This window comes from Thunnus maccoyii, chromosome 10, assembly GCF_910596095.1.
Source record: "Thunnus maccoyii chromosome 10, fThuMac1.1, whole genome shotgun sequence".
In the NCBI taxonomy this organism is placed as follows: domain Eukaryota; kingdom Metazoa; phylum Chordata; class Actinopteri; order Scombriformes; family Scombridae; genus Thunnus; species Thunnus maccoyii.
The window spans coordinates 5,129,303-5,153,333 of NC_056542.1; the positions used below are offsets into that span (position 1 = coordinate 5,129,303).

At 39.8% G+C, this 24,031-nt stretch overlaps 1 long non-coding RNA gene across 2 annotated transcripts; it reads left to right on the forward strand.

Annotated features, from left to right (window-relative positions):
• Nucleotides 1-5,000: 5,000 nt before the first annotated feature.
• Nucleotides 5,001-14,694, forward strand: LOC121904943. Of its 2 annotated transcripts, XR_006098317.1 has the most exons (5): nt 5,001-6,153; nt 6,225-7,966; nt 9,943-10,965; nt 11,450-11,767; nt 12,035-14,694. It is a non-coding gene; the product is annotated as an uncharacterized LOC121904943 (long non-coding RNA). The 2 variants fall into 2 exon arrangements; XR_006098316.1 differs by having other exon boundaries at nt 5,001-7,966.
• Nucleotides 14,695-24,031: the final 9,337 nt, after the last annotated feature.

Genomic DNA, 24,031 nt, shown 5'->3' on the forward strand with positions numbered 1-24,031 from the left:
ACTATAAGTCGTCATTATTTGCTTTAAGCGATGTCAGAAAAAAATGATTAAATCTATGAGTAGCGAAGGAGGGTTCCCACAGTGGTTCTTGAACCCCAGTTTCCCAGACCACAGACACTGTGCTAACCAGTCAACCAAAAGATCATCTCATTGGCTTAGGGCCAGCGCGTCTAGTCATCCGTGTTCATCACTCTCTAGAGGTCACGGGCCTGCACCATGACACTATGCAAGAACGACACACAAAACATTGTAAAATTAATTCATTTTTTAACGGGTCATAACAGAAATTGAGAAGCCTAATCCAATTTAACGTTTTAATGATGAACAGCAGAACTCAAACTGTATATAATAACTGCAATCTGTGTCTTTACAGGTTTATGACCTTTGATCAATATAAGCAGATCTGGTCAATTTGTTGTAGGTTTTGGGTGTGCTGTGTGCTGTGTGGTTACCATGGTTACCTGCTGCTTTGCTGGAGGAAAGATTCTAAACATTCTGTTAGTTGACAGTTGGTCAAACTACACCTCAAGGGCCAAACACACTGAAAGCGATAATTTACCCGCGTCATTTGGTGCTCATATGGTGCACTGCGGGCATCAGTTTTGAAATGCCAACTGTTGTTCTTTGTATTTACTGCTGCGTTAGTCGGATGCGATGAATGAATGAAAAGGAGTAATGCAGAGGAGGAACTAAGAACATCTGTTTCCACGGTAAATCATCTGTTGAGTGTTTGATGGTTATTTACTTGTGATTGAGAATGTAACCGACGTGAAACAATCAGAATATAACATTTTATTTCTCTCCTTCACCGGTTTGTTTCTCACTACTGCTCACTGACTAGCTTGAACTTTAGTTTAGCAGGTAATTAACGTTTCATAGCAACCGCAGGCAGCCCGGAACTACTTTCTTGTAAATGACTCTTGTAATGTAATTGGTATTTAATAAAACCAATTTTATTAGATAGATAGATATAGATAATAAACTGTATTTGTATAGCATGTTCCCAAAACAAGGTTTGAAAGGTGTTTTACAGGGCAAAAACAACAAAAAGGGAGTTGTAATAGTCTAGCTGTGACAAAATAAAAGCATGAATGACTGTTTCAAGGTTTTTGGAAGACAGAAATTGCTTCATTTTACAGATTTTTTCAATTTGGAAAAAAGCTGTATGACGGATTTGATGGCTGTTCAAGGTGAGGTTGCTGTCAATTAACACCAAGGTTTCCACATTGCGGAGTAACAAGATGAGAGTATGAACCTGGTAGGTTTGTAATTTGAGTGTTAGAGGAGTCAGTTGATAGAATTAAAGGCAGAACTGAAGTCTATGAACAGGATGTGTGTTTAGATGTTTGGTGGCTCCAGGTGTTGCAGGGCGTAGTGGAGTGGAGTGCTGACTGCATCCTCAACAAACCAATTGGCTCGGTAAGCAAACTGCTATCGGTCCATCAGTGATGAAGCACAGGATTTCATGTATGACAGAATGATGCGCTCAAATGCTTTCATGGCCACAGATGTTCGGGTAACTGGTGTGAAGTCATTGAGGCAGATGATCTTTGACGACTTTGGCGCAGAAATGATAGTAGAGTTTGAAGCACTGAGGGACTGTACATCGCCTTATAGAGGTGTTAAATATGTTGGAAAACACTGGGGCCAATTGAGCTGCACAGTGGCTCAGCAGAGCAGAACTGATTCTGTCTGGCCCTCTCTGACCCTGCTGCATTCCTAATGTGTGTACAATTTCTATGTTGTAATATTTGGTAACCGTTTTATGAAAGCAATATCTCACTACTGACGGTGGTATATTGTGATTATATCACAGCAAAGGGGGTTGTCAGCGCCCCTTAGCTGCAGATATTGCTTAAAGGTATAATATGTAATTATTCCACATTAAAATGTCTAAAAACAACTAGACCTATGTTATATATTTTGTTGAATTATGTACTTACATTATCCCAAATGTTTCCAACAATTTTCAAACCCAGAGAAATCTGTAATTTTAATCAAAGTAACGGACCGTTTCATTTGGTCGCCTGTCAATGGCGTCATACCTCCTCTACCAAAGAGAACACACGCACAAGATGCATACGGCGGTGCTGTGTTTGTCCGCTACAATGGCGTCTACCAAAGAGTAACTTACACACATACAAGATAATACATCAACATTGTACTTGTTTCACAGAAACTGTTATAAATTGACTTTTATTCAGTGTTAAGCCACATTTTCATGATAAATTTAGGTCGCTTTTTACTATATCTTTTAGCCGGAAGAAGGATTTTAGTCATTGGACGTCTGGATCTTAAGTTATAAGAGAAATAAACTGGGCAAACGTTAGCAGCAGCTCGGCTGCTAACAGCCCCTCCAGGAAGTCCGGTGGTCACCAAACATTGTCGGAGAAACACTGATTTTTTTAGGTAAAACAGCTTTAATTAGTATTTTAACGATTTTAATCTGCGTGTACGTTTGTTTTTGGAGACCTCTGCGGATAATTCGGCTCCCAGGAGAAACTGACCAAACGTCTGGATCTTACGTTATAAGAGAAATAAACCGAACAAGTGTTAGCAGCAGCTCGGCTAACAGCCCATACCGGACGTCCGGGGGTCGCCGTACATCTAGAGCAAAAGTCAGGGACTAAAGAAATTTAATAGGATTCATCCTCTGAGGACCATGAATGTCTGTATAAAATTTCATTTCAGTCTATTCACTACTTGAGATATTTCAATTTCTACCAAAGTAGTGGACAGTAAGACAGACTGATCTTGCACAGCACTTGCATGGCTAAAAACTTTATTATTATTACGCTTAACAATAACTAAACCATGAGTACCTATATTTATTGGAAACCGGCAGTAGAGAGTATTAATTAGTAGTACTCAGTTGGGCAGAAGTCTAACATGCCAGAACTCTACTGGTGAGCGATTTCCCAATTCTAACACTGATAAAAAAGAAACAATGTATGCTTTGGACGGGTAACTGTAATTTTATTTAGATGAATCAATTTACTACACTAAAGTACTTATTGATATAAAAAAGTAATATGATCTCAGACATACTGTTCATCCATATTATCAACATTTTTATCACTAAAGACATCTGAAAAAAAAAGATTCTGTCTTGTTTTTATGTCAAGTGTCACCTTGTTTTCAAGTTTTGAGATTGTCTTCAAACAAGAATATTAGTCTTCTTAAACAGGTCAATGGATGTTTCTCTTTACGCCGTGTGAGATTCAGAAGATGAATGGGTGTAAAATAGCACCGGGAGCTGCAGGATAATGATTTTATTTCATTCTCAGTGCAGTGTCCAGCAATACTCTGGCAGATTGTTCAGGGAACGGATGTGTTTGTGCCATTGATCTTGGCCATCTGATAAGGAAGCCCAGCGACAGGCTGTTAACCTCAAACGGTGGGAGCATTAATCCATTTCAAAACATCCTGCCGCTTTTCGCTTTGCGCTGCTCGATTTCTCCTGACAGACACATAGAGAAGAGGCAGGACTAAACTACAGCTGTCTGCCTCATAACTGATTTTTTATTTTGTCCTAAAAAGCAGCTTGTTTGCGGTTTTATGAAAAACAATCACAACGAACGAAATTTCAGAAATACGTTATCAGTCAGTGAAAAGGAATAGGGTTGTTTCTCTACAATCCAGGAAATTAGATTTGTTAGAGCCTACAAGCTTTTCATCTGACTGCAACTTTATACTGGTGGCAGATTTAATAGAGAGAATTATTTAGCCCTACAGCAGTTTACAGGCTCTTTGAGTTAACAGGTCATCCTGTTTCAAATGTTTACCACTGTAATCAGAAACGGTAGCTCTGAAAACCATTTCGCTTGGGGCGCGCCTGAAGAAATATACAGGATTGGGCACTAACAGATTTGTTATAGGAAGTTGCATTGAGGGAATTTTATCGTTAATGGGTGTGTTTTAAAAAGAGCTGAAGGTTAATGGAAAGTGCCTGAAGGCAGAACACCATATCACTTAACATCGAGGGATGGTTACTAATGAATTCTGTGACTGATAGCTGCTTTGAGATTATTGTATGTCGTTATAGTTGTGTGCCACGTTCCAGTACACAGAATCTGATGTAACCATTTCCAATTAAACTAAAGTCAATGGAAAGTCAACAGGGTGACAGTCCAGATGAGAATTGTGGGATTCTGAAAACTGATTGAAAGCTTCAACAGATGAATAAGTGACAATGAGAAAATGATTCAGTAAACTCATACACTGACATGAAATTAGCTTGTCTAATGAAACTTCTAAATTTGTTTTTATCTGCTGTATTTGGATCTGAGCCAACCAACCAGTCTCCCTCTGGTTTATATGCCTAAAGGCTTAGTTCACTAAAATCACTGAGGTGGCTGCAGAAATAAATACATAAACAGACATGCATGCATATATGCAATAGGGGTGTGCCTGAATACAAATACATTATTCAGCAAAGCAGAATAGCATAGTGGGTTTTATACAAATATTTGTTTCATACAAATATTTTAAAAATTATTTGTTTTTGGGAAGAAAAAAAAAACATGTCAAATACCAGTTCATAGGTCTTTCTCCTCTGCTCTGCTGTTACATCTATCAGGGGTAAGTCCCAACCTGTTGTTCCCTGTTTCCTTTGCACAAGGTTGTAAAAGATAAAGGCAATAAATGAAAAGTGCAAAGCAAGAATCACTTTTGAAGTTCTTCTACATGTTACATGGTGTGCTGTCTCTGTGTTATGGGTGTATAAATAGGTAGAGGTCTGCCTGCAATGAGTCAATGAATAAAGCTTTAGCTCAGTAGGCAGTGCAGTCATCTATGATCCAGGAGACTCCAGTTCGAGACCTGGTGTGGGGACCTGCTTCATAAGGTAGTTTACTCATGAACACTTATTGTAACATTTTAATTTTCTAAAATTAAAAGTGTCATAAAAACAAAAACAGGATTTTTAAGCCTCTTTCCACTTTTATTCGAATACAAATACAAATACAAATAATTTTGCTGCCTCAACAAATACAGATACAAATACAAATACTGGGATCTTTGCACATCCCTAGTATGCAATGACAAGAATCTACATGTACATCATTTATAGTGTTTGCAGAAATACAACCGAAAACACAGAATTTTAAGGGAAACAAACTTAAGTGTTAGTTTATTCTACATATCCAAGAAATCAGGTGTAGAATTTGGGAACCACAGACCCATAAAAAACGCTAGAAGCTACAGATTTAAAGCAGTGTATGTCTTATAACAACATACTCTCACTTTTTTTTCCTGTGTTGTTTGCTTGTTGCAAGTCTGACAGCGATGCAGTAATTATCTTACGCTGCATATTTACATCCTGCCTTATCCTGTCAGTTCAACTGGCTTCTCTGGGTTTCAGTGAGCCAGCATAAGTAAGTAGGTTTACCTGCAAATATTTGGAGTATCGGGAGCAAAATAGCTGGTGAAGCACTCCTTATGTCCTCGAGGCTTGGCAGGACATCAAACATGTTCTTCAGTTTTCGCCAGACATCATGTTTGCTCCTCAAATGCTCGCTGCTCTACTTGAGGCCGGACATTCAAGCGATTGTCTGAGGAGAGAATAAATCGTTACAGTACGTTTCTCTGCAGAGGGAAAAATCTTCCTGGGATTGTATGCATGTGTGAGTGAAGTCTCGTTTACCTTTCACTGACACCCATTTTCTGTGTGCTGTGGACAAGCCTGCCTGTTTGGCCATAACGATTGGGGTGTCTGAGCATAATGCAATTTGACCCGTTGCTAATGATGTCCTGACACTTGCTTAGCGGACCTCTACGTTTGGATAGCTGGCATCTAATTGGAAGTGACAGGACAGCACCTGTAGCTTGCCCTGCACAGTGTTTACTAGGAAAATGTTAGAGGTGACTGTGAGGGAAAGAAGACTGAAATGATCTGTGGTGGATTTTCTTCTGCACTTCATTCTTTTGCACTCACACTGCCCAGTACAGCCACAGTTCGTCACTGTCGGTTACTGAGCAGCTTGAGTAGAATAACAAAGGGATTATTCACGTTTTTGTGCTGTGTGTTACTCACTAGTAGTGATAGTCATGCATGGACAGCCAGTTCATGCTCAGGGTCCAGTAGCTAAAGATATCCTAGTAACAAATGTAGACATTTAAACAGGATTTTAAACCGCAGTAGCTCTTAGAAAGGTGTTGCTGGAGCTTGGAAGTGAAGTCAGCTGTTGACCATGATGCAGTGTAACCTAGATGTCTAAAATAAGGTTAGATTATTTGACAGTCACACAGTTATCAGTGCAGTTGACCCAGCGGCCAGAGATTGTAGTGCTGTTTTTTTTATCTTGGAAAAACAACAAACACTAAAGCCAATGAGGTAAACTAACTTGGCACTGAGTACACCAAATAGAGCTATGACTGCTATCTGGGAAAGTCAGACTAGAAAGGCAAACTCAAGACTCAGCCACCATGAAAACTCTGGCAGAGATACAGATAGGTGACAGTCAAAGGAGAGCCTAAATAAATGAGTGGAGAAACATAACAAATACAGGTGCTTATACAATATATAGGGCATTAGGGCTTAGTGAATGGTTCAATAAGTATGAAAATGTGAGTCACATAATGTCACCTTAGCAGTTACCAGATCTCAACCCAACATATCACCTATGGGAGACTTTGGAGCAACATGCTGCATTTCAGCTGTGTTTTTCAGTCATCCGTCACACACGCATCTGTAGAAACAGATACAGTTATATTTTAATCAATACAGCTGTCTACACAGGTCTCAATATGTAACCCAAAGTATCTTTTTAGGCTTGAAGTCCATTTTCTTCCCTTTTAGGCACCTACAGTGATTTTATATTGGGCCAAAACACAGTTGACCACACAGTACTGTAGCTGAACACCTCATGGGCAGAGGACTGGAGCTCTTCTAGAGACTTGTAGTGGGTCAACACCTTACTAAGACATTTTATGTTGTTGTTTTTTCCTTTCATTTGTCACCCATCCGTATCTGTGTGTGTACAGGCTCAGTGAAAGGTTACCATCCAACCCAGTGTGACATTATTTCACTGCCGTTGCTGATACAGTTTGGCCTCTGAACTGCTGATTGGGCGCTCAAAAAGCCATGAAGCATAGTCATCACCTTTAGGATGTGATTTTTGGATCAGTTTCAGTTCCTCAGTGTTTCAGACCTGCAAGTCAATGTGTTTTGACACTGAGGTCAAAGTTCATGTGGAGAGGTGCTTTCAGAAGCAGATTTATAGCTGAGGTTTCTGGATTTTGTAAGCCAAAAACAACTAAACTATGGTGATATCTGTGACAAGCCCTTTCCTGTGATTGTTTAATCTTTTTTAAGTTACAAAATATTGTGTTCTGTCTTCCAAATGCTCTCAAACTTTTTTAAAGTATTCTGTTTTTAAGAGCTTGTCACCGGACAAATTTCTGCCCTGTTCAATAAATTAATCTGGTTTTAAATTTTGAAGGTTTAGAGCAGACAGGGCAACCGGAGCAGGATTCATTTAAATAAAACAAAGGAATGAGAAAACTAGCAGAGGGGTGAAAGGCAAATCTGTGTGAGAAAATGAAGCAGCAAACTCTTCACTTAAAGTCAGGCGGACAGTTTTACTTGATCAATAACAGCAGCGAAGCAGCTGAAGGTTGTTCCAACACATTTGTCCATCAGTGCAGACGACAGCACCTTTAAACTTTTCTATTTCTGGAAGCTTCCATCTCTGCTGCAGCCAGCTCCATAAAATGAACACCATTTTTTCTCACTCTCTTTATCACCCCTGCCCAGGCATCTCAAGGAGTTAAGAAGGAAAAGAAAAGACTCCATATTTTTTCTTATCCTCATTAGGCGCTCGCATAGAGCCCCCTTTTTTTCTTGCGGCCATCCCGCTTGCCTTTGTCTCTTAAATCTTTCTCCAGGCCAGGCAGCAGGAGTTGTGATGGAGCTGGTGCCATACAGGGTGTGATCTTCTCCGGCGATACTGATGCTCTGAAAAAGGTACTTCAGGAGGAGGAGGGGAAACAAATGTGCTTTTTGAGCTCACACATCCTGCGGCTTGGTATTCACAGTCGCAGCCAACTTAATTTCAGTAGGAATGGCTACTAATCAAGTAGCGAAGGCGTCATTTCACATTTTAAAGCTCATTTCAGTATCTAACATGCCTATAAATTCTGCAAGGGTGGTTACAGTTCTCTCATTTCAAAACGTCAGTATTTAGTTTGGCTATTGTGAAGTCACAGCCATCTGGATGCAGCAGAAATTGGCAACATAACAAAGGTGAAAAATGGAGGTGTTTATCATGTTTAAGCCACAGTAGGTACGATTTTAGAATAGAATTGAATTTATGCCACCCGTTCAGCCTAAATAATTTTTAGCTGCAGGACTTTTCTTAGATGTTCCATTTTGGGAGACTTTTACTCCACCACAATTCATAGAAAAATACTGTACATACTATTCTGTCATATATATCTGTTAGATATAATTAATAGTGAGCTTTACATGCAAACACATGATATAGTTAACATGACTACATAAAAATAGTCCTCACAGTTTTAAGCCATGATTACATAAAACAGGATTTGCTCAAATGTAAGGAGCAGGTATGAGGAAGTTGAGCCTACTTAAAGGCCAAATTGAGCTCCATAATGTACTGTGAAGTAATAATGGGCTTGAAAAGAACATTGGCTGCAATGAGTACATATATTAACTTTCTCACATTTTACTGAGAGTTGTTTAATGCGCAGCTTATTTAATGAAATATTGTGGTGCTGCTTTAATTGAACCTTGATTAACTAATTGTTGAATCATGATGATCACTACTGAATCAAATGACTGCATGGTTTGCTTGTTGTGCTGAAATTCTGCAAAATATCACCCACCGCTGCAGCTCTACAGGCCTTTTTGGCCTTTTTGAGCATAGCAGGAGTTTCGATGAAACATGCTCTCATAAATCCGCTGTGCTCTTCTTGAACATCATCAAGCGGCAGACAGAAGTCAGCAACTAGCTGGTCAAGACAGTCGAACATCTGGTAGGTATATTTTGCTCAGGAGCTGGTGGAGATCAAGCCAGAGCTAAAAGAAGAGTGAAGATCGGGCTTAAATTCATCAAGCGGACAGAAACATGACTACAAATGAGTGCTAATGTTGTCCCATATCTGCTGGTTGTGAGAATTAGCAGCTATTGGGAGTGTATCTATGTTCCCCGGTTCAATATTCTGTTAACACATGTTAAGTAAACTTCAAAAGATTTTATGTTGTCGGGATTCATTTTCCCAGGACCTTATATTCAACTCCATGATATGTTCCCTGAACATGCCCGCGCATACAAACACCCATTCTGATTTTCTGATATAAGTTCATAATATCTGTAATCTTTTGTGCATAATTTGATTCCAGGTAATGTAGATTCCCATGCTGATGCACATTTGAGTCAAGGGCTTAATTCCACTGGGGAAAAATGACAATCTACACCATACCCAATATCTAATTATTATTATTTATTATAGTCAAATGTATGCACCAAAATGAAGAAAAGGCCATACCGTAGCCTATAAAAAAGAAAAATTGTTTGGTTTTGGTATGAATCTTTCTCAGTAAACAGCAAAAAACAAACAAAAAAAAAACAGAGAAAACATTGGGATAGAATGAAAATAATAACCTGATAGGCAGGATCTCATTATTATGATTGTATTTGAACATCAGTGCCATGCCATACTGTAGACTATAAAACACAGTAAATGGTCAAAAGGAACAAAATGTTTAATATGAACATGTCCCGGAGATAAATTGGGTTTAGTGAATGTGACAGGGAGAGCTAGTAGCGACATGGATGAAAGTGAACCAGCCAACACTGCCGATGGAGCAGATTCATATATATAATATAATTTATAAAACAATTATAATTCTGTTGGCTGAATTGTATCGATCTCTGTGTGTATCTGTCTGTGGTTTGTATGTGCATATTGTCACTCGAGAAAGCATATGAATCACCTGGAGAGGTACAAAAACCTCACTTCACCTGCTGTGAAAAGGAGATCAATGTCAGAGGAAGGCCCTTCACCGAAGCAACTTAAATTCTGGGAAACTAAGAGAGTGTCACAGAAAAGTGTTGATGATGCCATCATTAACTTTGTCATTCAAGATATGCATCCCCTCAGTATTGTCAAACAGGAGGGTTTTTATGCATCACCTACAACTAGATGTGGTTGTAATGTCTCATGGTACAGTTAAAAACAAAGTTGAGAAAGCAACACTGGCAATGAAGAATAATCTAAAGGCTGCCATGATTGCTGGACAGCACACAGATGGTGTTTCATTGGTGTCACAGCACATTGGATAGAGCCTGAAACTCTGGAGAGACGCTCTGCTGCTCTAGCATGCAAATAACTCAAAGGATCTCATACCTTTTCTGCACTAGCTGGTGCCATGAATGACATTCATGCAGAGTACAACATCCGTGAGAAGACTGTACACACAGTGTAATGGCTCAAATTTTATAAAAGCATTTCCAGTCTATGGTGAGATGGATGAAAACAATGATACAGAAACACTTGAGGGGGCCAAGTCAAACAGGAGAAGGAGATAACAGTGAAGAAGAGGAAGAGGGGGGAAAACATTGTGGGCGTTGAGTTTGTTGACGCTTGAACCATGTTGGATGAGGATGATGGCCTGGAATACTAACTGCCAAAGCACCATCACTGTGCCTGCCACCTTCTAAACCTGGTGTCAACAGTTGATGTCTTAGAAGCAACTGCCAATACAGTCTATAAGAGGCTCTCGCTTTCAGTGTTTTCAAAGTGCTGGACTCTCTGAAACAAGAGCGGCAGATCCACCACAGCTGTAGGGATAATCAAAGAAAAAGGCAAACTCCAGCTCTTGAGGCCAAATGAGACAAGGTGGAATAATCATTTCCTGGCTGTGGAGAGTATTGTAAGGATCATGAGAGAACAAAGAGAAGGAGCCATTATAACTATGTGCAGTGCGCTAAAAATTCCCATGTATGTACCACTTTATTTTCAAAATGTATTCACTGCAATCTGAGGTAATATTATTTATTAATATATGTTTAACAGTTAAGGATAGATTGAAATGGGCTTTTTTGTAATTAACAATTTTCCACTATGTATGAAAAGTGCTATATGTATATGTATTCACCTAAGGCAACTAACATTACAAAACAAAATTACCTTGAGATTTGGCTTCACCTGAAATACATGCAGATATTGATGAAATAATACTATCCAGAAAAAAAGACACACATCTATCTATCTATCTATCTATCTATCTATCTGTCTATCTGTCTATCTATCTATCTATCTATCTATCTATAGTAGTATCGATAGTCACTAACTACTAGTCACTGATGTCAATCTCCTTTTAAAAAGACACAGCTTTAGTTGTAGCTGGGCAGTCATGTGTAAAAATGTTTGACTTTTTGTAGCCATTGATAGTTTTGATAGGGGGGGTTTCTGTTTTTGACAGGTTCACTCCTGCTGAGATTGTGTTTCTCACAGAATATGTGAAGAATATGTGAAGCATTTGCAAAGGCGGTCGATGTTCTTCAGGGAGAGACAAGTGTGCAGATGGGATCACTGGTACCTACTGTAACACTACTCAAGGCTAAGCTCCAGCACCCTCACATTTCATCCATGTTCTGTGGGCCTTTGGTGGATGCTCTTCAAGCAGGATTTGAAAGGTGTTTTGGACAGATGGTTACTGATCCAGAACTTATTGCTGCTGCCATTCTTGTCCCCAAGTTCAGGACATGTTGGCCATGTGGCGAAGGCATCTGAAAACTTGGTAAGTGTTCCACCATCTGCTTTATGCTTTACATTTATTGAAGATAATGGAGGAAATTTTGGCATTTGAAGTATCTATAACATACTGAGCAATTGTTTTTCATGCAATAGCAACTAAAGGTCACATTCACTTGTGCAAACAAAATTACAAACCTTTTCTAATTCTCATGAATTGTGTATCAAAAATCATTTTACAAAACAAAATTTAATTCCATTATCTATTTTTTATGGGGGGAATGGTAAAATCCTTTGGTTTTGTATTGCATAGGTATTAAATCAAAAGCCGTCTGAAGGAGCAACCCATGGTGCATCCAGTCGACACTTCCCATTCTTCAGAGGAGGACTTCTTTCTGCCCATCAAGTAGTGCAATGCTCAAGAAAACACCAAGCAGCTTGAGTTCTACCTGGTCTGGCCAGCTGATACCATGGATGTCCTGAAATCTTTCCCCAGCAGTGTGCAAATTTGTCTCTCAAGCTCAACACACTTCTACCTGCCTCAGCTGCGTGTTAGAGGCTTTTTAGCACTGTAGGACTGATTTTTAGACCCAAAGGGCACACCTTGATTCAAAGAACTGTGAGAACCAGCTTCTGCTGAGGTTGAACAAAAGGTTTTTGTAGTCATGTAGGGATGAGAGAATTTTTAACAAAAGAGTTTAAGGCTTAATTAGACCTTAAGAGTGTTCTCATGTTCATGTTTCGAGTTCTGCTGCTGACATTGAAAACTGTGAATGGTGAACAGTACATGTAGAAAGTATAAGCGGGGAAAAAAAGGTTCATTCTTGGTTTCAGGGGGGCCGGTTGACCCCCAAACCTGCCTTGTAAAAAGCTGTCAGCCACAGAAAAGGTTACAGGTTACAGAGAAGTGAGAGAAGTGACCATCATCAGGAGTCTGATTTGTACTAAATGTTTATCCAGCTGCTGAATGAGGGAATTTATCTTTAGGTGAAAAGTGTTTTATTTTCTAATCCTGATTATAGTTGAAATTTCTTTTTTTTTTTTGACATATGTTTTTTGGAGCAAAGTTAATGTTCATTATTTTAAGTATATTGTTTTTTATTTTATTTCAAGTTAGAATGATTTAACTTTAACAGTATTCAAATTATATTAATATGACATGAGGTTCAATTAGCTTTGCACAGAAACAGCCTGTAGAAATGTCCTTCAGACAGCCACTTTTATACTTTTGAATACATGTCAGAGAATGTGTATACTTTTGCCACCTCTGTCTCTATCATTTAACTTAGTACTCTTAAAAATTAAAAAATTACAATTATCCATACAGAAAAATGTCAAAACCTGACAATTTTAGCTTAATGCTCAAGTCAACATGTCAGCTTTGTTTATGTGGCTTACTATTTACAATGACATTGACTGAAGAGATTGGCTACAAATCAGAAGTGAAAGGTCAAGGTGTCATTGTTCCTAAGTGGCACCATGTAGATTGTATTGTATCTTCCTTTTGTTGTGTTTGTTCTGTTTTCATATGACCGTTGGCCTTGTGAAATAAATCTTTTGGACGTTCCATTGATTGATAGGAAAGCAGCCTGTTGAGATGCGATTAACTGTGTATAACACATCAGATACAGGCTGTTTGCCCGCAGAGTCCTCATGTTGTGTTGAGTGTCGTTGTCAATACTGTGGATTAATGCATGGAGATAATCAGTATGTGTGAGTGTGTGTGAGCTGAGGAGTCGTTCTCTTTTCTATTACAGCCTATGGTGTGGATGGTACCCATCCATCAGTTCAAAGAGCAGAATAACCAAGAGTGACATTCAATTACGGTATGCTAATTTGTGTTCTTTATATATTTATTTGTGCTTCACCATTCATTTACTTAATTAACAATTTTGGACGTGAGCTATCATGAGCAGATTGCAATATTCTTTCCAATAACGGGCCATAATGAAATATATTATTAGCAATAAAGTTAATGGAACAAGCGAAGTGAGACTCCTCATCACCATTGGATGGATGGCAAATTAAGGATAATAAAGGGAACAAACAAAGAACACAGACTTTGGAAAATAGCTCCTGTAAATTATTGTTAAAGATTTCTCTCAAACATCTATAGGATGTGCACTGTGATCTACACTTGCGTTGTATCATTGTGACACACAATGGCACCTACATTGTCCACCTGTCACTGGAAGGCCTAAAGAGAACCTTTTCCCTGGGTGGTTATTGCATATTGGACCTTGTTCTCAATTAAAATATAATTAAAGGGCTAAAAGAGAGGGCTGGATGTTTTGACAGGTCCAATAGAACTCAAGACGCTTGAAGTTAATTAAAAATATTTAGCTGCACTGTTCAATGTCTGCCATTCACTTGGAAATTTTCACTTAAGGCTTGATTGTTATTGTCACTAGCTCCATTTTACAGCAATTTATCTAATTTTATAAAAGAACATCTTCCAAAAGAAATATTTCTTTGTTTTGATGAACATGGAGCTGAATCATGATGACATAAAATATAGGATCCACCTGAAACCTGAAATGGGTATGTAAATGATGGCAGGATGTTTAGCAGTTTTCAACCCATACGACAACCCAGACTTTATATTTAAATATGATGGCAAAGTGAAACTTAATATATAAGTCTTGTGACTGTTTGATCATTGTGAGTCTTACCATGTAACCTTTAACTGAGATAACTTTAGCCTGATTACATAGTAAGGTACAATCAATGTAACAGAAGGGTTTGTTGAATATGTATGTTGGTCTTTAGGGGTATGAACAGAAAATTTGCTAACTGTTAAGTGTTTAGAAAGGCCAAGGCTGAAATGATGTGTTAGAGGGTAGCAAGATTGCCACAATACCTTAGAGGGGAACAAAACCAGATAAGGATGTTTACTGGAGGAAGCAGTCTTGACAAGAGGGAAGAGTTGTACGGTGTGCATACCACAAACTAACTTTGTGCTGTGTACCATGCTCTGAGCATTAATAAAGTGTGACAATACTGTAAGACATTTTTGCCTCATTCCTCTTTGTCCGAGTGGAATTACAAAATTGCTACAAATTTGGGGACTCATCCAGGATGCCTAATTCATTCTTTCCTCAATCCACCTTCCACACGGGTTGATCTGCGCACTGCTGGTGAGGGGATTCAAAAACACCCAAGACCCAGGAAGTCTACCTCCCCTGAGGGTGGCTCATAACAACTTCCAGGGTGAGAAGAGACTGGTTGTGAGTTTGTGTATCCCATCAGTAGAGAATACAGTGTTGAAGACCATAAAAGGCACCTTAAGCTAAAGAGTAATGAACAATCTGTAGGGGTGATGATCCCTAAATGGAATAATGAATAATATCAATGAATGTCAGGTCTAGGAGATTTTTGTTTGCTGGTTAAGTGAATGACTACAAAATAACAAGAAAATGGGAGAAAGTTATGGCAAACCTTTGACTGACAAGTCTGATCTAATGGTATGTGCAAAATTATGCGTGAGAAATACTCCTGTAAACAGCTATCTTTGTGGTTAAAGCAATTTGGTTTTCCTGAAAATGGTAGTTTGAGTGTGGGTCAGATACAGAAACTACAAGATAAATTGGAGAAATATTAGAAAATGAAATGTAAAAGTAAAATAGACTGGAAAGATAGAGATGAGCGAATTAACTACCACATACGCCAACTTTGCATATGCTGGGATGGGGTGCCTGTCACTTGTCCAAGATCACACCATCCATACTGAGCAGAAACTGAGAATGTCAGAGAAAAAAGAAACAGCAGAGTAAAACTTATCTTAATGACAAGCTCTAGTTGGCACAGGTCCAATCTCTACAAGGACCAAACAGAAGGAGAGGCAGAGGGCACGGTGGTCCACCTCTGAGCAGAGATCGAGCTCCGAGCAGATGATCACGCAATGCATGCCCTCAGGACGACAGATGCTGGAATTGTGGAGACCCTGACCAAGTCCAGTCCCTGTCAAGAGACTGTCCCAAACCAAGGAGAGAAAGGGGACCCACTGGACCCCCACGTGGTGTGACTGTCACTTACCCAAGAGGCTACAGAGAGGATGAGGCATGAAAGGCAGTAGAGGTGGAGGAGACTCCAGAGTCTGGTGAATGCACCCCAAACACCACACACACACACTGATACACAGATACAAAGAAGTACTTAATATGACAAAAATAAGTAGTTTTTAAGTTTTTAAGTTTCTGGTAACAGACAAAAATATTGAATTTCTGGTTGAATCTGGGGCTACTGTTTGGGTGCATCAGGCACCACAGTAAAAGCATTATACACCATGCCACTAGGAAAAAAAAACATTCCTTCCTCTTTTTCAAATGTTGTCCTGTAAATCTCATAGCTCAAGACCTAATGGGTGCTTTAGGCTTGATCTTGTATTGTATCAGACTACCCCGGTCAATATGTAGAATTAAGGTGTGGTACGTCACTGTACATGTACCAATAGGACCTGTTACCTTGGGGCCCAGGTCAGTAATCTCTGATCTGCTTGAGAAAGCACGTACACACATGACATCACAGCACATGTGCATGCAGACATCTGATTTGCACTGAACAGTCACAGTTAGTGAAGGAGCAGACACAGCGTTGAGAAACACTGGTTTCAGGAAGGGAAAGAAGCCGACTTCATGACTAGTGATTGGATGTATTACACAAATACACAAATTTGTACATTGACAGTTGTGCCAACACCTACTATAGCCAAATTCTTTAATGTACATAACTAAATACCACACGTGTCTCTGTCTAGAGCATGTGATGTGCAGTGGAAAGATTTTGGACCATTGGTGGCTCAGTGTTCACAAGATTGTACATGGGAGGATAGGGGAGAAGGAGTTCAGTATTCAGATTGAATGAAAATACACAGACACCCATTTCAGAGCACTTGCACTGCATTTAGCACAAACTACTAAATTTAAACAAGAGCAATGCCATTTTTAGGAGTGACAGGCTACTGTAGACAGTGGATCTGTGATTATGCATCCCTGGAGGCTCCACTTTTGTCTATTATGCATGGCCATGGACTGAGACCAACTGACAATGTGATGTGGGCAAAAGACGCTGACACAGGATTCACTTGACTAAAACAGACTCTGACTACCACACCTATACTGGGACTACCAGACCCAATCAGACCATTTACACAGACTGTAGATGAGAAAGGGGGTTTTATGATGTCTGTAGTGCTACAAGACCATGGCGGAAAACAACGACAGGTAGCATATTTTTCCTCAAAATATGACAGTGTAGCATCAGGTCTGCATCTCTGTCTGAGAGCAGTAGGTGCAGCAGGAAAAGCAATAATTGCTTCATGTGATACTGTGAGATATCAGACGGTCATGTTGTTAGTGCCACATTCTGTAGCTTCCATTCTGCTAGAGCAAAAAACAGCCCATTTGTCTCCAGCACACCGACTGAGATACAATAAAATGCTTTTTATCTTTGACTAATGTCAAGGTTAAATGTAGCACAGAACTAAAACCTGCTATTCTGCTCCCCACCACAGCTGATGGAGAGCCACATGATTGCTTAGCAGTCATAACACAAGTTTGCAGCCCAAGAGTAGATTTACAGGAAACACCTTTCCCTAACTGAGTATGTGTGGTATGTTGATGGTTCTGTCAGAGAGAAGGCAATCACAGCAGGAAATGAAGTTTGATATGCAGTAGAGAGTGATAATAACATCACTGAAAGTGCTCTGCACTAGCAACTGAATTGTATTCTTTAACCAGAGCTTGCATTTTAGCAGAAGGAAAAACATTAACTGTTTTTACTGACAGCAAATATGCCTCTGGAGTTGTTCATGATTTTAGCACACTTTGGAAACTAAGAAGATTTTTAATATCAGCTGGCAAGCCCATTTCACATGGACCTCTAATATACAATTTACTAAAAGCCAATCTACTCCCTACACCAATATCAGTCTGCAAATGTGAAGCTCAGACTATAAATATTGATCCTGTTTCTCTAGGTAATGCTCGAGTTGATGCAGCTGCAAAGGAAGCAGCCCAACAAACCAACATACTGCAAATGTCACAACTCACTGATGCTCCTCTTACAGATTTAGCTGAAGCATGGAGCCATGCTGATAACATGGAGACAGCAGCCTGGAAAAGGGCTGGGTGTACATATGTAAACAATATATGGCAGTCTGAGGATGGATGTCCCTGCCTGCCCAAATGTTTGTTTCCTTTTTATACAATATTGTCACATGGCAAAGACCATGTGACAAAAGGGGGGGTGGTGAATGCAGTAGCCACACACTGGTTCACTAGAGGCTTCAAAAATGAATCAGAAATTTTTTATTCAAAATGTTTAATAAGTTTGACAAACAATGCCACAAGAGGGCGGGACTAGCCTCCAGCCATCCTCCCCCTGACCAACCGTTTGATCACTCACAAATGGATTTCATTGAACTAACACCATGTGAGGGAAAGAAATATTGTCTTGTGGTTGTGTTTTCTAAATGGGTTTGTTTCCCCCACAGGCAAAGCAAATGCCTCAGCAGTGGCAAAGGTGTTAGTGAGAAAAATCATTCCCAGATAGGGAATTCTACTAAGGATCAGCAGTGATAATGGAACTCATTTTGTAAATAATGCTATTAATCAACTTTCAACATTTCTGAGTATCAATGTGAAACAGCATTGTGCCTATCACCCACAGAGCAGTGGAGCAGTTGAAAAAGAAAATGGGACAAAAATTGAGACAGGACTCACACGGATAAAATCGGGAAGAGTAAGGGCCAAAACAGGTCTGCCACCATTTTAGATTCTCATTGGCAGACCTATGAACACAGGAATGACCCTCCTCTATGAAAATCAAGTCCTCAGCTCAAACCTCCTGGAAGATGTAAAGCTTAATTACTGTGTGCACTTAATCAAAATTTCGAGCTCCAGCATGTAGGAGAACGTATGATGGCTACAAAACATGCAAAAAACACAAGAGGCCCTCTCTAGAGCCAGTGTTTGGTTTGTCCATTCTGGGCTACTGCAGAAACATGGCAGTGCAACATGACAACATGACTCTGTGGAAGAGGACCTTTTCCCTAAGTACAGATAGGTGACAAATGAACAGAAAAACCAGAATAAATGAGTGGATAAACATAATGAATGCAGATGCTTCCACACAGGTGCATTGCATGGCACAATTAAGCAATTAACATCCTATCATGGTCTTTGGCATGTATAAAAATGCTGAGCAGGCCCAGTTGATTCTGATTTTGTATCAAGATGACAAGAGGATCTAGATGACTTTTGAAAGAGGGTTCATTGTTTGGGCACGAATAGCAGGAGCTTCAGTAACAAAGATTGCTCAAATGGCTAGTGTTTCACTAGGAACAGTGACTAAAGTGACATCTGCATTTTGATCTGTCAGATCATCAGTAAATAGGGTCGGAAATTGTGGTTGACCTTGCACATTCAATGCCCATGATGCTTGTGCGTTAGTGCGATGTATAAGGAAAAACAGAAGAGCAACTCTTCATTGGTTGACTGAGAATGTCAATCCAGGATGTGATCAGACTGTGTCAGCAAGAACAGTCCAGAGGGGGATATTATAATAGGATTTCGGTGCATAAACCCCTCAATACAAAGATGAATGCACATTTTAGAGTTCAGTGGTGTAAAAACCATAGGCACTGGTCTACAGAGATGTGGAAAAAAGTGATATGGTCAAATGAGTCATCCCTCACCATATTCTCAACAAGTGGGTGAGTGCATGTGTGGTGTATATCAAGAGAATGGTACAGTGAGGGGATCCGATGGCTCTGTTATACTATGGGGGGTATTTTGCTGACATTATTTGGGTCCACTTGTCCCCTTAGAGGGAAGGGTCACTGTAAATCAATACAAAGTTGTTCTGAGTGGTCACCTTTATCCTATGATGAAACATTTCTATCCTGATGGGTGTGGTCTCTTCCAGGATGACAATGCCCAAATTCACAGGGCACAAGGGGTCACTGAATGGTTTGATGACTATGAAAATGATGTGAATCATATGCTATGGCCTTCGCAGTCACCAGATCTCAACCCAACTGAACACCTATGAGAGATTTTGGACCGACGTGTTAGACAGCGCTCTCTACCACCTCAATCACAACACCAAATGAGGGAATATCTTTTGTAAGACTGGTGTTCATCCCTCCAGAAGAGTTCCAGAGACTTGTAGAATCAATGCAAAGGCACATTGCTGCTGTTTTGATGGCATGTGGTGGCCCAACACTTTACTAAAACGTTGTTTTTTTCTTTAATTTGTCACCTGTCTGGATATAAAGGGCTCATTCTAAGGTAATAAAAACATAACAATTCTTATTTTCAGGTGATTATACACTAATTCAAACATACATATGAATATTATATTCCATTTCTGCCAATAGATCCCCCTAAATCTATTTGGACAACAGATAAGAACATTTTTGATTTAAAACACTGACTTGTAATATTGTACAGACAATGCCTGATGACAGGCCCTGGCATCCTTTCAGGATGACAGGCTGTAGTCTCAGGGGGCCAACATGTTGTCTTATGATCTTAGTCCATGCAATTGTCCCAATTGTATTATTTCTTGAGCCAAAGAACAGTGACAATGTCAGTACAACCACCTCACTCCGTTTTCAACATAGACAATTTTTTGAGTTTTATGGTTGATTAAGAACAATAAAAAAAAGGGGGGATTGTGAATACAGTTACTGCACATGCAATCATGTTTAATTTTCACTATCTTTGACCATTCTTAATTTTACCATATACCCTTTAACTGAGAGAACTTTAACCTGATTATGTACAGTATTAAGGTGCTATGTAACGTAACAGAAGGGTTCATAGAATGTGTATCTTGGTCTTGTGAGCATTGAATTTGCTAACTGTTAACTGTTTAGAAAGTCCAAGGCTGAAATGATGTGTCAGAGGGTAGCAAGAGTGCCAAAACCAGATAGGGATATTTACTGGAAGACGCAGCCTTGACAAGAGGGAAGAGATTTTTGTTTTGTTGCTCTTTGTCAGAGTGGAATTGCAAAATTGCCACAACAGACTATTATGAGAAAGATACTTGAATATACAAAAACATTAAGGTAACAATTTGCAATGTCTAAATTTTAATTTAGCTTCAATATTTAGACAGGTTTTCAGTGATTCCTTATTAATCATCATCACGTCTGAAGTGTATTGGCCAGTCTGGATTCTCAACAATATGACCTAAATCACATTTACTAAAATTGTCATCTCTTGAAACAGCCTGAAAAGCATTAAACAGTATTTTTTCCCCTCTAAGTGCAAGTCGTACTACACTAATTGGATGGGAAGAAACCAAGCTGCAGTGGATGTGCTGACCTTTGAAACCAAGTTGGACGTACAGTACAGTGAGGAGGAACTGTCTTTGATGTTAGGATGTTGAAGTTCTGAAAATGAAAGCAGATTTTCACTTTGAGTTAAACCTGTGTTTTTTCCTATATTTAATTTATTAGGTGTCATCCCACAATTCCCAATTGGTTTAGACCAATCATTGACTTTGTACATAATGCACCTCATTTTGTGGTGGGCATGGGTAGGCCTGTGTGTTGTTTTTATATGTATATACTCAAATGTTTCATCTGGAAAAAAAAACTGTTTGCTTATGATTTACCATTTTAGATTTTTAAGCATCTACTGTTATTTCTGGCTTCTGCATATTCTATTTTGTAACAACTCTCCACCAACTGGGATTTATCTGATGATTTGGTGGTTCAGAGATGTGCAGATATGTATGTAGGTTAAAACTTGAGTAAATTTGGTTAAAAAGTGAATATTCTTTGGACCTCTACCTCACATATGAATTACATATATTTCAATATCAATCAGGTCTTCTCTACACGTTGCAACATAGTCATTGATTTAGCCCAGTTTTTGTCAAGGTGTCTTCATACTTCGAAATCACCACACCGAGGCTTACTGGGAACCTGCCTGCTGAGTGAATGAGTTACAGACATGTCCCGTAATTTACAACTTGCAGAGCATTTCCTGGAAATGGATATTGAGGCATTCATCAGAGAAATAGCCGACCATGATATATCTGCTCTTGACATAAAACCTGATGTGAAAGTGTTGAGACTTGGAAAATGTGATATAAAACTAAAGTAAAAATCACTGCATTAACTTACTAATGACACAAATGTATAGCCTGTGCGTCGACCGCAGACGCCACTGATTTTTTTAATGAACTGGCCCAGACTAACCTCCTCCCCTGGTTAATTTAGCATTCTATTATAATATTCGAATGACAAAAACTACATTTTGCTATCATTGCCTCTCCGCTCATCACCTTGTCCGAAAGCCTGAGCCCTGCAGTATGAATAATGAAAGCACTGATTTCCGAGTCTTGCTGGCTCTCCAGCAGCAACCAGGAGCAGCTCCATTAAAGAATGAAAAGGCAGGTCTCTTTTGTTACTCCCAGATCTCCCCATTATTGAAGAATCCCATTAAACTACAGAAGAAGGTGACTTTTCCTTTCAGTGTGATGACACATGGAAAGAGGCCCCTGTCAGGTCAGAGATGGGGGCCGCTGATGAGGCCGGTGAGGAGGTTTAGGCCTGAGAGGGAAGGAGTTATTGATTGACTGAGCCAGCACTGCGTCTCCTGCACTCTGTCAATCACCTGCGGACCCTTTCCTTTGTTGCTCTCTTTTCTTCCGGCCACTGGTGATCACCCATTTCCAGAACGTTCTCTGCTGAGTCTGTGCCCTCATTTAACTTCATTACTGCAGGGCTGACAACCAGGCAGCAAGGGGGACAAATAGCATCCTTCGACCCTGCATGGTCGCCATCTCCTGGAGACACCTTTCCTGCCACCATCCATCCTCAGTCCCCTCCGTCTTTTCACTTTCTTCTTCTTTGTGGTTATTCTATCACTGTCTCTGCCTTCTTTTGCTGCCCTCCCCGTTGCGCCCACAAATGCAGCTCAGCGTCATTGATAACAGTCTGACAGACCACAGTGGAGGGCTGGCGTCAGCTCCTCACCCCCGTCCCATCTTCCCCTTAACTCGACACCTTGCCTTTCTCATCAAGGTCACCCTGCTGCCTGTCGCTGCAGAGAGGGGGAGACTGTCAGGTTGTGAATGGGAGGCTTTCACCTGTCACTACTTGTTTCCTTGCAGTGGTTTCTTACTCCTACAAAAACCATAGCAGTAATTTGATTTAGCACTGTGCAGCCTGTCCGTCAGCATAAAATAACAGCTGACAGAATTCACTTCAGACTCGATGTTCACTGTGATGGATTCATTGCTCAAACAAATTTGAAGAATCTGCTAATTGATTTTCATATTTTCCAGAAATGAATGTAAGCCAATAGCTGCCTGGAGTGGTAGAAAAAGTCCATACATTTTTTTAAACAGGGTTGCAGGTTTGCAGTGATGTAAGCTATACAAAATTTAGAGATGGACTTACACCATACCAGCATGAAATCTGAAAGAGTCTATGGTGTTGAGGCTGTGTATGTGTGTGTGTGTGTGTGTGTGTGTGTGTGTGTGTGTGTGTGTGTTCCACTGCAGCTGACTTGCACCTCTTCAAACATGTAACTACACATCAAGCTAAGGTGGTGACGAGGATAACGCATGGAGACTGCAAGGATTGTGTTTGCTCACCTTGGCTTCTTGTGTTTTTCTTTTACATTTGTTCAACTCTTGATAGTGAACACAATATCAAGCCAGTTAAAGATGCTCAGTAATCTGCTGCTTTTTAGTTTCTTCCTTTAACCATTTCATCTGCAAACCTTCTGCACATCGCTTTCCATCACAAATAGAATGAAAGTATGGAAACATGATTATCTTTGGTATTAATGATTGTACACCCTTTGTCTTCTATTCAGTAGTGAGACAATGCAGTTCCTTCCATTGTCTTGCTATATCACAAAGTGGATTGACACCATAATAAGGGCGTTTTCAGGCCTGTGCTGTTTAGTCCAATTGAATTTTCCACTTTGGTGCAATTTGTTTGGGAAGATCTGAACACAGCAATCATACTTGGGTGCAGACCAAAACAATTGTACCGAGACCCTTTGAGGAAGTGGTCTCAGTCCGGTCCCAAATGAACTCTATAGCGCTTTGTTTGTGGTGAGAAGGTGATCCAACCTCAATTTTAGCTAAATTAACAATCCATGCAGTTGCTTTTTGCAGTCTTGTTTGTCTCATTCAGTAACAATTTATAACAATATCCACTTTCTTCAGGTACGCTGTGCTAACCGTCCTTGGAGCTCAAGATGCCTGTACCATCGTATCCCCAACATGACCTCCTTAATTAGGATGTGTGGCAGGAAAAGGAACAAGTCCCAAGCAAACT